General features: G+C 45.3%; 1 long non-coding RNA gene across 1 annotated transcript; it reads left to right on the top strand.

Moving 5' to 3' along the window:
• The first annotated feature begins 276 nt into the window (after window positions 1-276).
• LOC132813382 (uncharacterized) lies at window positions 277-5,612 on the top strand. Its single transcript, XR_009644059.1, has 3 exons — window positions 277-352; window positions 979-1,085; window positions 5,518-5,612. It is a non-coding gene; the product is annotated as an uncharacterized LOC132813382 (long non-coding RNA).
• The last annotated feature ends 7,276 nt before the right edge of the window (window positions 5,613-12,888 follow it).

Raw genomic sequence — 12,888 nt, 5'->3', positions numbered from 1 at the left:
TCTGCACTTTGGATGCTGCATGAACTGCTGTGCTCCTCCAGCACCACTGACCCAGAATCTGGGATCCAGCATCTGCAGTCATTGTTGTTACCTCCCATCACATGACCCAACATCTCAGCACAAGCAGGACACACTACGCATGCTCCAGCCAACAGTGACCCCAGGTGATTGATGTCAGCACCGGACCAATGAAAGGACGGTGGGCGGAGCTGGAGGACCTTGCGGGAGGTTGATCCTCCAACCAATCACAGTGAATGAAGGGCGGAGCTAAGGTAAACCATGTGATCACCCTCGCGCCCGACGCAGAGTAGCTGTAATAAATGCTCGGGAAGTTATAGAGAGAAAGGATACGGTAAGGAAAGAAATAATCAGGGAAATGTGAGAGAAGCTGTGATGTCATGAGCGGAGAGGTTTTACAAACAAATTGTGCACGTCGGAAAACACAAATGTGAACGTCCCAGTCCCGTGTTTGCAGTAAATGGGGAATTGCCTCAGCGGCTGCAGGCCTGAGTGAGCGCCGCCATCTTTATTCGGGACAACGATTCACTGGACACGTGCGGAGCCGCCATCTTTGTAGGGGGCAAGGTGCAGCCAGGCGCATGTGCAGCCTCTCTCTAGTACAGAGTCATTGTGATGACAGCAGCCAATCCTGCTCTGATTCACCTCTGGGCTCCCTCAGGACCACTTTGTCAATGTCCAGCTTCCTCAGTCTCCAACCATGGGGGTATTTTTGGTCTGTTTACTACTGTATTATTACTTTTACAGACCATTTGTAAATGAATTTTTCACGTGGCCCAGCCCCTGACCATGTGCTGCTCTAATATCAGATTATTTTGTCTTGAATATTTTTGAGTCAAGAATTCTTTTTTCCAATATACAAGTGTGTTTTCCTTCAGTTTCTGACTATCAAATTCTGTACCACTTTCATTCCCTGTCATGCATTTTGCACCCCCTTGAACTGTGTTTCTCTTTCCACAGATCCCAGTGATTAATGCCAAAGCCCTGTTGCCTGTGGAGAGGGTGATGCTTGACTTTCTTGTACAGCTGCAGTTTGTGTGGTGAAGGTGCTCCCACAATGTGGTTGGGTAAGTGGCATTACAGATTATTCATTACAGCAACAGTGATGATTTGAAGATAATGTCCAAACCAAGAACAGTTTGTAATTTTATTATCATGCTTATAATTTCATATAAAATATCATTGAGAATTTTAGATATAAAGCCAGAGATGGAGATATTAGGTCAGGTGACCAAAAGCATTGCCAAAAAGCAGGTTTTGAGGGATGTCTTAAAGGTGGAACGCAGACCTGTGATGTTTTGTCTGCAAATTCCAGACCATGTTGCTTTAGCAACTGCAGAATCAGCTACACAGTTGAAGTAATGAATTAACAAATTATTAGGAGTCTCGAAGTAAATGGATTGACGAGGTCTCAAAGGATGTGTGGTGCATGGAGCTAGGGATGAGAACAGCCAGGAATCAAGTCAAGAATGAGAATTTTAAATTGTTGTTGCTTATAGGAGCCTTTTGACGGGTGAACATATTTGGGGAGAAGTGAGCACGTGGGCGATAGAGCTTTCAATTTTTCTTGAGATTACAGGGAGGTTGAATTTGGGAGGCTGGCCAGGAGTGTGTTTGGATAATTTAAGTCTGGAGATAACACACGATGGATGAGAGTTTCAGTATATGAGCTGAGATGAGGGTGGAATCAGCTAGAAATAGTGGTGTTGGAGTGGGACTGGGCTGTCACTCTTACCTCACCTCTGGGATTCAGCTGGTTGTCAGGTTGTGAATCAGGTGGTAACACAATCGGGAGCTGAGTGGCCCTGGTGGAGCCTAAAATGAGTGTCACTCAGTTGGCTGTTGCTAAGCAGCTGCTTGATAGCCCTGTTGATGAATACTTACATCACTTTCCTGCTGATCGAGGGAAATTGCCTGGGTCGGAGTTGACCTGTGTTTTTGTGTTGAACATCCCTGGGCAATGTTCCACATTGTCAGTCAATGCCAGTGCTGGATGGGTACGTGGCTTTGTGGGTGGCAAGTTCTGGAGCACAAGTTATCAGTATAATTGCCAGAATGTTAGCAGGACCCATAGCCTTTACACTACTTAACCATTTCTTGGTCTTATTCGAACTAAGTCAAACTGACTTAAAACTCACGTGTGTGATTTTGGAAACCACTGTTGAAGGCTGCGATGGATCATCCCACTTTGCAACTGGCTGAGAATTGCTGCAAATGCTGCATGGATGTGTGAGATCCCTCCGTTAGTTAGGGTGGGGATATCTGTTGTGCTTCCTGCAACAAGTTGATTAATTGTCCATTACCATTCACAAGTGGGTGTGGCAGAATTCTGATCTGATCCATTGGTTGTGGGATCGTTTAGCTCTGTTGCTTGATGCTGATGCTGTTTAAAATGCAGATGGTCCCGTTTGGTAGCTTCAACAGGTTGGCACTGCATTTTTAGGTATGCCTGGTGCTGCTCATGGCATGCCATCCTTTCCTGTCCATTGTGATGGGTGAGTGCGGGATGTACAAACCCATGAGATTACAGATTGTGCTGGAGTACAGTTCTGTTGCTGTTGTTATCCCACAGTGCCTCAGAGATATCCAGTTTGAGATCCTACATCTGTCCCATTTAGCATGGTGATAGTACCACTCAGCACAAGGGAGGTTTTTCTCAACTTTAAGGTGAGGCTTTGTCTCCAAAAAGACTGTGGGATGGTCGCTCTTGTCATGGACAGATACATTTGCAGCTGATAGATTCATACTGATAAGATCTAGTATGTTTTTCCATCTTGCTGGTTCCGTGACCGCCTGCTGCAAACCCAGTTGAGCAGCTATGTCCTTGAGGACCCGACCAGTCAGTCAGTAATCCTGCAGCTGAGCTACTCTTGGTAGAGGACATTGAAATCCTGTACCCAGAGTAGGCTTGTCACCATTTTATTGCCTCAGTGCTTCCTCCAAGTGTTATTCAACATGGAGTAGCACTGATCCGTCAGCCGTGGGAGCACAGTACGTGGTAATCAGCAGGAGCCATGAGACTTCCTGGTGTCCAAAGTTAATGCTGAGTACTCCCAGGGCAAAAGGTGTGTACATCACTGTGCCATCGCCTCTGCCTGGTCTGTCCTGCTGGTGGGACAGGACATATCCAGAGATTTCAGGAGAAAGTGAAGACTGCAGATGCTGGAGATCAGAGTGGAGAGTATGGTGCTGGAAAAGCACAGCAGGTCAGGCTGATGAAAGGCTTAGGCTCGAAACATCGATTCTCCTTCGCCTCAGATGCTGCCTCACCTTGTTATGCTTTTCCATCATCACACTCTCGATATCTAGGGATGGTGATGGTGGTGTCTAGCCATTATCTGTAAGGGATGACTCTGTGAGGATGACTATGTCAGGCTGTTCCTTGACTAGTCTGTGAGACAGCTCGCCACGTTTTGGCACAAAAAACCCGGATGTTAGTGAGCAGGATGTTGCAGAGCCGAGAGGGCTGATTCTGTGGTTGTATTTTCTGGTGCCTTGTTAGATGCCAAGTGGTCCATCCAGTTTCATTCCTTTGTTGAGACTTTGCAGTGATTAATGCAGTGAGTAACTTGTTGGGCGACTGTCAGGTTGGCAGGATATTTTCTGCCATTGACAATAGTTCCATGGAAATCAGGAGATTCCTAATTCGTTATTATTTCATGAATTCAGATTCCATCGTCTGCCGAGCTGGGATTCGAACAGGGACTTCAGTTGTACATTTTAATATTCTGGATAAAAGTTAAATACATTAGGTTTGTTCACTCATTTTAAACATCACTAACCCTGGTTTTGTTTCTTTGTAAACACTGCCCACCATCCTGTCTCCTCCATCCTTCTCTCCAACAACAAGAGCAAGGAGCACACTGAGTTTCTCTGTCACTAAGACTGAGACAATCCGACCAGCTGCCTCTGCTGCTTCCCTCCCTCCCACTAGCCCACTGAGACAAACTGCCTCACATGGTGTTCCTGGTTTTTGTCCCAAACTTACATCTTTCTCCTCTTGTCAAGTCTTATCAGAGCTCATCTTGATCTTTTCCTAGTCTCGCTAAACCACAGACATTCCAACTCTGTTTCCTCCCCGTCACTCCCCCCTCGCCAATTCACAGATATTGTTCCTTGTTCTGTCTGTCTGTCTTTTCTGGTTATGTCCTTCTCATCCATTCTGCAAAAAAAAATAACATTTAACCTCACCATCATTTGTAAATCCTGCTCCATCCCCACTCTCCCTTTCCTTTATGAATTCCTTGTATTTGGTGTCCCTCCAGGATCTATCCTTGGTCCCTACTGTTTATCACCTACATACTGCCAGGAGGTGACATTGTCTAAAAGCACAGTGTGAGGTTTGACATGTACACTGACGATGCCCAGCTCTCCTCCCCATCATCCCTCTCCATTGCTCCATTGTTACTCAGTTATCAAACTGCTTATCACATTCCCACTACTCGATTAACTGCAATTTCCTCCGATGAAACATTGTTACGGTTAAACCCATTACCTTCAGTTGCTAATACAAATTCCTTTCCCTTACTGCTGAGCCCCTCCCTCTCACTGGGTGCAGTCTGAGGTAGAACTAGACTCTTCACAATATTGCTGTCATATCTGACTTCAAGGTGACCTTCTAATCAGACATCTACACAATCACAAACACCAGGAATTCCAATCTCTGAAACGTTGCTTGTCTCCACCTCACCCCAGCTCCATTGCTACTGAAACCCCTTACCCGTGTCTGTGTTACCTTAAACTTGGTGAATCCGAAACAGAACCCTTGATTTCGTGACTGGCCCAGAATCTGCTGGCTTTCAGTGTTTCCTGCACAATTACCCCAGATCCCTTTCTGGTGCAGCTTTCTACAGATTCCACCATGTAAATAGCACTCTGTTCTCTTATTGTCCCCTCCAAACTGACCGACTTGACATCTTCCCAAATTATACTCCATCTGACAACTTGTTGCCCCCTTCTCCTGTGTATCTCTCTCTCTTCACAATCCTCTTAGCACTTTACAGTTATGCCTTTTCTAGGAATTTCCCCCCCCCCCCCCCCCACCCATTCTTCTAAACATTTACTGGGAACAGTGGGCAGTGTGAAGCATGCAGAGATGCTCTGTTTTTAGAGATACTCTATGGGAGGAACTTGCTGCCCATTGGTCAGAATGGAGACAACTTGCCCATCGAGCTGCATGAACCTTTCACCCCCCCCCCCCCCCATGTCTTATTGATGAGGCACAGCGGCAGCACGGAAGGAAAAAAAAAGAAGCAAATCCTGCTCTCCACATCTCACTGACTCCTGGAACATTCTGTCCCATGTGTCAAAAATCTGCCCTGTTCAGTCGCATGAAATCCCAGTGTGGAAACTCACAGAAACCCACAGAGATTTCCCCCTGAACTGACTGCTGACCTCCACAAGGGGTAATGTGTCCAGTCATCCTGGGCCAGGAGGAGGGGGTGGTGTGAGTTTCTAACCTGAACTGACAGTGATGGAGTTTATAAACTTGTATTACAGGATACTACAGGTGGACATTCAGATGGTAATCTCAGTCATTGTAACACCAAACTCTGATTGAATTAGTCAATTCATCAGGACCTGGATATTCGCATTGTGTGTGAGTATTGTATTCCATCTGAATCCCATTTGCTGCATAAAAGTTCTCTTTGAATCTTCCCAAACCTTTTATGTGTGTCCTGTAATCCTTGTATAATGAGCTGATGGGTGTAAGGTTTATTATTATAATGTATAATTTCTGTAAATCCCTCTGTCACAGCTCCCCTCAATTGCCTTTGCTACAAGGAGAACAACCTCAGTTTCCCCAAACCCCTGATTCCCCAGTGTCTGTTTGATTAGATTACTTAGTGTGGAAACAGGCCCTTCGGCCCAACAAGTCCACACCGACCCGCCAAAGCGCAACCCACCCATACCCCTAACCTAACACTAGGGGCAATTTGGCATGGCCAATTCACCTGACCCGCACATCTTTGGACTGTGGGAGGAAACCAGAACTCCCGGAGGAAACCCACGCAGACACGGGGTGAACGTGCAAACTCCACACAGTCAGTCACCTGAGTCGGGAATTGAACCCAGGTCTCTGGCGCTGTGAGGCAGCAGTGCTAACCACTGTGCCAGCATGCCGCCCACGGCTCTCTATAAGACACACATCAGGATTGTGTTGGAACGTTCTCCACTTGCCTACATCAGTGCAGCCCCCAACAATATTAAAGAAAGTGAACATCCTCCAGGACAAAGCACTGTGCCGTAGTGGTGTCCCATCCACCCCTTCAGCATTCCCTCTCCCCATCCCAGAGACACAGTGGCATCACTGTGTAAAAGGGAAAGTCAGCATTGTCCTCCCAGACCATAGGGCTGCTCTCTCATTAGGGAGGAAACTGGAGCCCCTGGAAGAAACCCATGCAAACACTGGGAGAATGGGCAAGTCCCACAGAGACAGTTGTCCAAAGCTGGAAACGAACCTGGGGCCCTGGCAGCAGGGCTAATCACTGAGCCACTGTGCCACCCTCAAATTGTAATTTGATTCACAACTACCACTTCCTCTGATAGTTCATTCCACACACAAACCATTGTCTGAACAAATATTTTTAAAAAATCCCCGAATCTCTTTTTAAAGCTGTTCTGCTGTCACCTTAAAAGCTGTGTACCCAGTCTTGAATCGGGTTCCTTCCTGGAAAGGACACCTGCTGTTCACATTACTGATACCACCCATCCATGATTTGAGTCTAATAAGGTCACTCCTCAGCCTCCTGCGCGCCAGTGAAAGACGTCGCAGCCTATCCAGCCTCTGCTTATAATTCAGACTATCCATTCCCCTCAACATCCTGGTAAATCGCTTTTGAATCCGCTCCAAATACATAATGTCCTCCCGATATCAGCATGGCCAGAACTGGACACAGAATTCCAGAAAAGGCCTCCCCAACATCCAAAATAACATCCCAACTCTTGTACTCCAAGGTCTGAGCAATGGTGACAAGTGTGCTAAGCACCTTCTTAACCACCCTGTCTACATGTGACACAGACTTGAAAGACCCGAACCCCTCGGCCTCTTTGTTCCATATCACTCCTCGATGCCCTGTTTTTAATTAGTGTAAGTCTGCTCTCGTTTGTTTTATCAAGATGTAATATTTTGCATTTATTCCAATCCAAAAATACCAAAAAAATCCTGAGCATTAAAGACAGTGGGAGTATACTGAAGAGGGAACTCAGGAGGGCAAAAAGGGGACATGAGATAGCTTTGGCAAATAGAGTTATGAATAATCCCAAGGGTGTTTATAAATATATTAAGAACAAAAGGGTAACTCGAGAGAGAATAGGGCTCTTCAAAGATCAGCAAGGTAGCCTACGTGTGGAGCCGCAGGAGATGGGAGAGATACTAACAAAATATTTTGCATCAGTGTTTACTGTGGAGAAGGACATGGGCAATATAGAATGTGGGAAAATAGAAGTTGAATATGTCCATCTTACAGCGGAGGACGTGCTGGGTGTCTTGTAACCTGTAAAGCTTGGTTAATCCCCAGCACCTGATCAGGTGTACCCTAGAGCTCTGTGGGAAGTTGGGAATGTGACTGCTGGGCCTCTTGCTGAGATATTTTGTATCATCGATTATCACAGACGAAATGCCGAAAGACTAGAGGTTGGTTAACATGGTGCCACTATTTAAGAAAGGTGGTAAGGACAAGCCAGGGAACTAACGACCGGTGAGCCTGGGCAAGTTGTTGGGGGGAATCCTGAGGAACAAGATGCATGTGTATACTGAAAAGCAAGGATTGATTAGTGATAGTCAGCATGACTTTGTGCATGTCTCTCAAACTTGATTGAGTTAATTGAAGATGTATCAAAGAGGATTGATGAGGGCAGAGAGGTGGACGTGATCTATGGAATTCAGTAAGGTACTGGACAAGCTTCCCCATGGAAGACTGCTTAGCAAAGTTAGATCTCATGGCGTACAGGGAGAACTAACCGTTTGGATACAGAACTGGCTCAAATGTAGAAGGCAGGGTGGTGGTGGAGGGTTGTTTTTCAGATTGGAGGCATGTGACCAGTAGAGTGCCGTAAAGATCAGTGTTGGGTCCACTACTTTTTGTCGTTTATATATATGATTTAGATATGAGCATAGGAGGTATAGTTAGTAAGTTTGCAGATGACACCAAAATTAGAGGTATAGTGGACAGCGAAGAAGGTTACCTCAGACTACAACAGGATGTTGTTCAGATGGGTGAGAAGTGGCAGATGGAGTTTAATTCAGATAAATGTGACGTGCTGCATTTTAAAAAGCAAATCTTAACAGGACTGATACACTTAGTGGCAAATTCCTAGATAGTGTTGATGAACAAAGATATCTTGCAGTGCAGGTTCATATTTCCTTGAAAGTAGAGTTGCAGGTAGATAGGATACTGAAGAAAATGTTTAGAATACATTCTTTTATTGATCAGAGCATTCAGTATAGAAGTTGGAAGGTGATTACAGGACATTGGTTAGGCCTCTTTTGGAATATTGTGTGCAATTCTGTTCTCCGTGAATCGGAAGGATGTTGTGAAACTTGAAGAGGTTCAACAAAGATTTACAAGGATACTGTCAGGGTTTGAGCTGCAGAAAGAGAGCAAAAAGGCTGGGGCTTTCTTTCCCTGGAGCATCAGAGACTGAGGGGTGACCTCCATAGAGGTTTATAAAATCATTAGTAGCATGGATAGGGTAACCAGACAAGGTCTTTTCCCTGAGTAGGAGAGTCCAGAAATAGAGAGCATAAGTTGAGGGTGAGAGGGGAAAGATATAAAAGGGAACTAAGGAGCAACTTTTTCATGCAGAGAGTGGTGCCTGAATGGAATAAGCTGCCAGAAGAAGTAGTGGAGGCTGACAATTACAGTATTTTAAAGGCATTTGGATACTTGACATGAATAGGAAAGATTTACAGGGATATGGCCCAGGTGCTGGCAAGAGGGATAAGATTAGGTTCGGATATCTGGTCGGCATGGACAAATTTGACCGAAGGTTCTGTTTAGTGCTGTTCATCTGTGACTCACAGCTCAGTGGGTTTCGGTCCCTTCAAAGATAAATCTTAATCTGTTTTATTTTAGTAAAGCTACAACATTCAGTAGGGCGACAGTTTATTTCTTTAAATACACATCTTATGATAATTTGATAAAGTTTTTTAATATAAAATATTGGTACTAATTTATTCTAGAGTCATGTTTTGTAAAGCTGTAAGACTGTGTGCCTTTTTCTGGGTCTGTGGACTGTTAAGGTGCAGAGATGGCCATTCGTACAGTGATGTGCTTTTCCTGTTGGATGTGGGAGATTAAGGAAGGTTTCAATGATCTGACTGTCTGCAGGAAGTGAGGATGCAAATCCTGTAGGATTTCCTGGATCAGATGGAGCAATGGTTAAAGGTAATGAAGAATTTACAGGAGCATGGGGGTGTGATAGGTGGCAGTTTCAGAAAGGTAGGAAAACTGCCGATCCAGTCAGGTAGATGGGTTTCCTCTAGGAAAGGGAGGAGTGGAGGGCAAGTAGTGCAGGAGTCTCCTGTGGTTATTTCCATCTCCAACAAGTATACTGTTTTGGAAAGCGTCGGGGGTCACATTTTCAGGGGAATATCGCACTGACAGCCAAGTTACTAGTGTAATGAATCTAGTATAATGTGAGGTATAACAGGTTCCACGCGATCGATGGTGATAGGGGGCTCTCTAGTCTGCAGCACAGACTGCAGTTTCTGTAGCTGATAGTGAGACCTCAGAGTGGGGTGGTGCCTCCCTACTGTCTGGGTGAAGGATGGCTCCGAGGGTGCAGAATATTCTGAAAGGGGAGAATGATCAGTGGGAGGTCGCTGTGCATTGGTACCAGTGACATAAGAGAAAAGGATGAAGTACTGATGAGAGAATATAGCAAATTAGCCTGGAGGATAATAAGCAGGATCTTGTGGGTCGTAATATCTGGATTACTCCCGGTGCCACATGCTAGCGAGAGCAGGAATAGCAGGGTAGAGCAGATGAATGCGTGGCTAAGGATCTGATACAGGGGAGAAGGATTCCCATTTTTGGATCATTGGAATCTCTGCTGGGGGAGAGGTGACGTGCATAACAAGGATGGATTACACCTGAATTGGAAGGTGTCTAATATCCAAGCAGGGAGATTTGCTAGTGCTACTCGGGAGGCATTAAACCAGTGAGGGCGTGGGGGTAATCCTAAAGAGATAGTGAGAAAGGAGGTAAGTCTGAGGCTGGTACAGTTGAGAAGTTAGACAGGCACGGGCAAGGCACAGAATGAGGTAGGACTGACAAGGTACAATAGACAATCGGTGCAGGAATAGGCCATTCTGCCCTTTGAGCCAGCACCACCATTCATTATGATCATGGCTGATCGTCCACAATCAGTATCCTGTTCCTGTCTTATCTCCATAAAACTTGATTCCATTATCTTTAACAGTTCTGTCCATCTCTTTCTTGAAATTATCCAGAGACTTGGCCTCCACTGCCTTCTGGGGCAGTGCATTCCATGTGTCCACTACTCTCTGGGTGAAGACGTTTCTCCTCAACTCTCTTCTAAATGGCCTCTCCCTTATTTTTAACCTGTGTCCTCTGGTTCTGGACTCACCCATCCGTGGGAACATGCATCCTGCCTCCAGAGTGTTCAACACTTCAATAATCTTGTAGGTCTCAATCAGATCCCCTCTCATTCTTCTAAATTCAAGTATACACAAACTCAGTCGCTCCAATCTTTCAACATATGATCATTCCGCCAATTCCGGGAATTGTCCTCGTGAACCTACCCAACACTCCCTCAATAGTCACAATGCTCTTCCTCAAATGTGGAGACCAAAACTGCACACAATACTCCAGGTGCGGTCTTACCAGGGCCCTGTACAACTGCAGAAGGACCTCTTTGCTCCTATATTCAATTCCTCTTGTTATGAGGGCCAGCATGCAGTGAGCTTTCTTCACTACCTGCTGTACCTGCATGCTTGCTTTCATTGACTGATATACATGAATACCGAGATCTCGTTGTACTTCCCCTTTACCAAACTTGACTCCTTTTAGATAGTAATCTGCCTTCCTGTTCTTGCCTCCAAAGTGGATAACCACACATTTATCCACATTAAACTGCATCTGCTATGCATCCGCCCACTCACCTAGCCTGACCAAGTTAACCTGTATTCTCATAACATCCTCCTCACATTTCACCCTGCCACCCAGCTTTGTGTCATCAGCAAATTTGCTAATATTACGTTTAAGATGTTCATCTATATTATTAATGTATATTATCAACAGCTGTGGTCCCAGCACCGAACCTTGTGGTACCCCACTAGTCACTGCCTGCCATTCCGAAAGGAAGCGTTTATCACTCCTCTTTGCTTCCTGTCAGCCAGCCAATTTTCAATCCAAGTCAGTATATTCCCCTTTGTAAATCCATGCTGACTCTGACGAATCCTATTACTGCTATCCAAATGAGCCATAATTTCATCTTTTGTAATTGACTCAGCGTCATTCTCACCACTGACATCAGACTAACCGGTCTATAATTCCTTGTTTTATCTCTCCCAACTTTTTTTGAAAAGTGGGATAACATTAGCCACCCTCCAATCTGACTCTACATCTCCTGATTCTGTGTATCCCCCTTTCCCAAGGGACTGAACGTCATCCCTCATCAACAGGGCCATCCCACCCCCTCTGCCCATCAGTCTGTCCTTTTGATAGCACTGCACTGCATTTATTTCAATGCAGAGGTTTTACAGGGAAAGCAGATGAGCTTAAGATATGGTTTTGAACATGGGACTGGGATATAGTGGGTATGACAGAAACGTGGCTTAGGTTGGACAGGCCAGGTAGCTTAATGTTCCAGGGAATAGATATGAGGAAGGGTAGAAAGGGGGATAAGAGAGAAGGTGGAATGGTGTTTTTGAGTAGGGATAACATTATTGTTGTGCTTAGGGAGGATATTCATGGGGGTTCGCCCGTTGAAATTACTTGGGTGGAACTGGGAAATAAGAACAGGACGATCACCTTATTGAGGTTGTCTGTGTGGGTTTCATCCAGGTGTTCTGGTTTCCTCCCACAGTCCAAAGGTGTGCAGGTTGGGTGGAGAATCCAGGCTGGATTGCCGTATTGTTCAGGGATGGGCAGGTGGGTGGATTGGTCATGGGAAATGCAGCGTTACAGGGGTAAGATAGGAGGCTCTGAGGGTCAGTGTGGATGTGATGGGCCGAATGGCCTGCTTCCACACTTGAGATTCTCTGATGATAATTCTACTAGTTTTAAAATAGTTGCAGAAAATAATAGATCAGATCTAAAAGCTGGTGTTCAAAATTGGACAAAGGTGAATTTTGACGGTACAAGGCAAGAACTTTTAATATTTCTTTGCAACCCCCAGGTAAAGGGACGGCTGGAAAGTGGGAACATAAGAACAGAAGGAATAGGAGCAGGAGTAGGCCATCTGGTCCCTCAAGCCTGCACTGCCATTCAATAAGATCAGGGCTGATCTTTTCATGGCCTCAGCTCCACTTTCCTGCTCTCTCACTGTAACCCTTAATTCCTTTCCTGTTTGCAAATCTACATTTTGCCTTTAAGACATTCAAGTTGATAACATCAACTGCTACACTCAACAGGGAATTCCACAGATTCGTAACCCTTTAGCTGAAGAAGTTCCTACTCAACTCTGTCCTAAATCAGATACCCCCTTATTTTGACGCTATGCTGTCTAGGTTGACCCGCCCCCCCCCCAATGGAAATAAGCTCCCTGCTTCTATCTTATCTATTCCCTTCTTAATTTTATTTTTTCCAATGCAACCGCCCATTCTTCTAAATTCCAACAAGTATAGTCCCAGTCTATTCAGTCTCTCCACATACACCAACCCTCTCAACTCCCGACTCAAAC

Source organism: Hemiscyllium ocellatum, unplaced genomic scaffold (genome assembly GCF_020745735.1).
Source record: "Hemiscyllium ocellatum isolate sHemOce1 unplaced genomic scaffold, sHemOce1.pat.X.cur. scaffold_363_pat_ctg1, whole genome shotgun sequence".
NCBI lineage: Eukaryota > Metazoa > Chordata > Chondrichthyes > Orectolobiformes > Hemiscylliidae > Hemiscyllium > Hemiscyllium ocellatum.
Note: the sequence above shows the minus strand (reverse complement) of the source record. Positions and strands in the feature narration are given on the sequence as shown.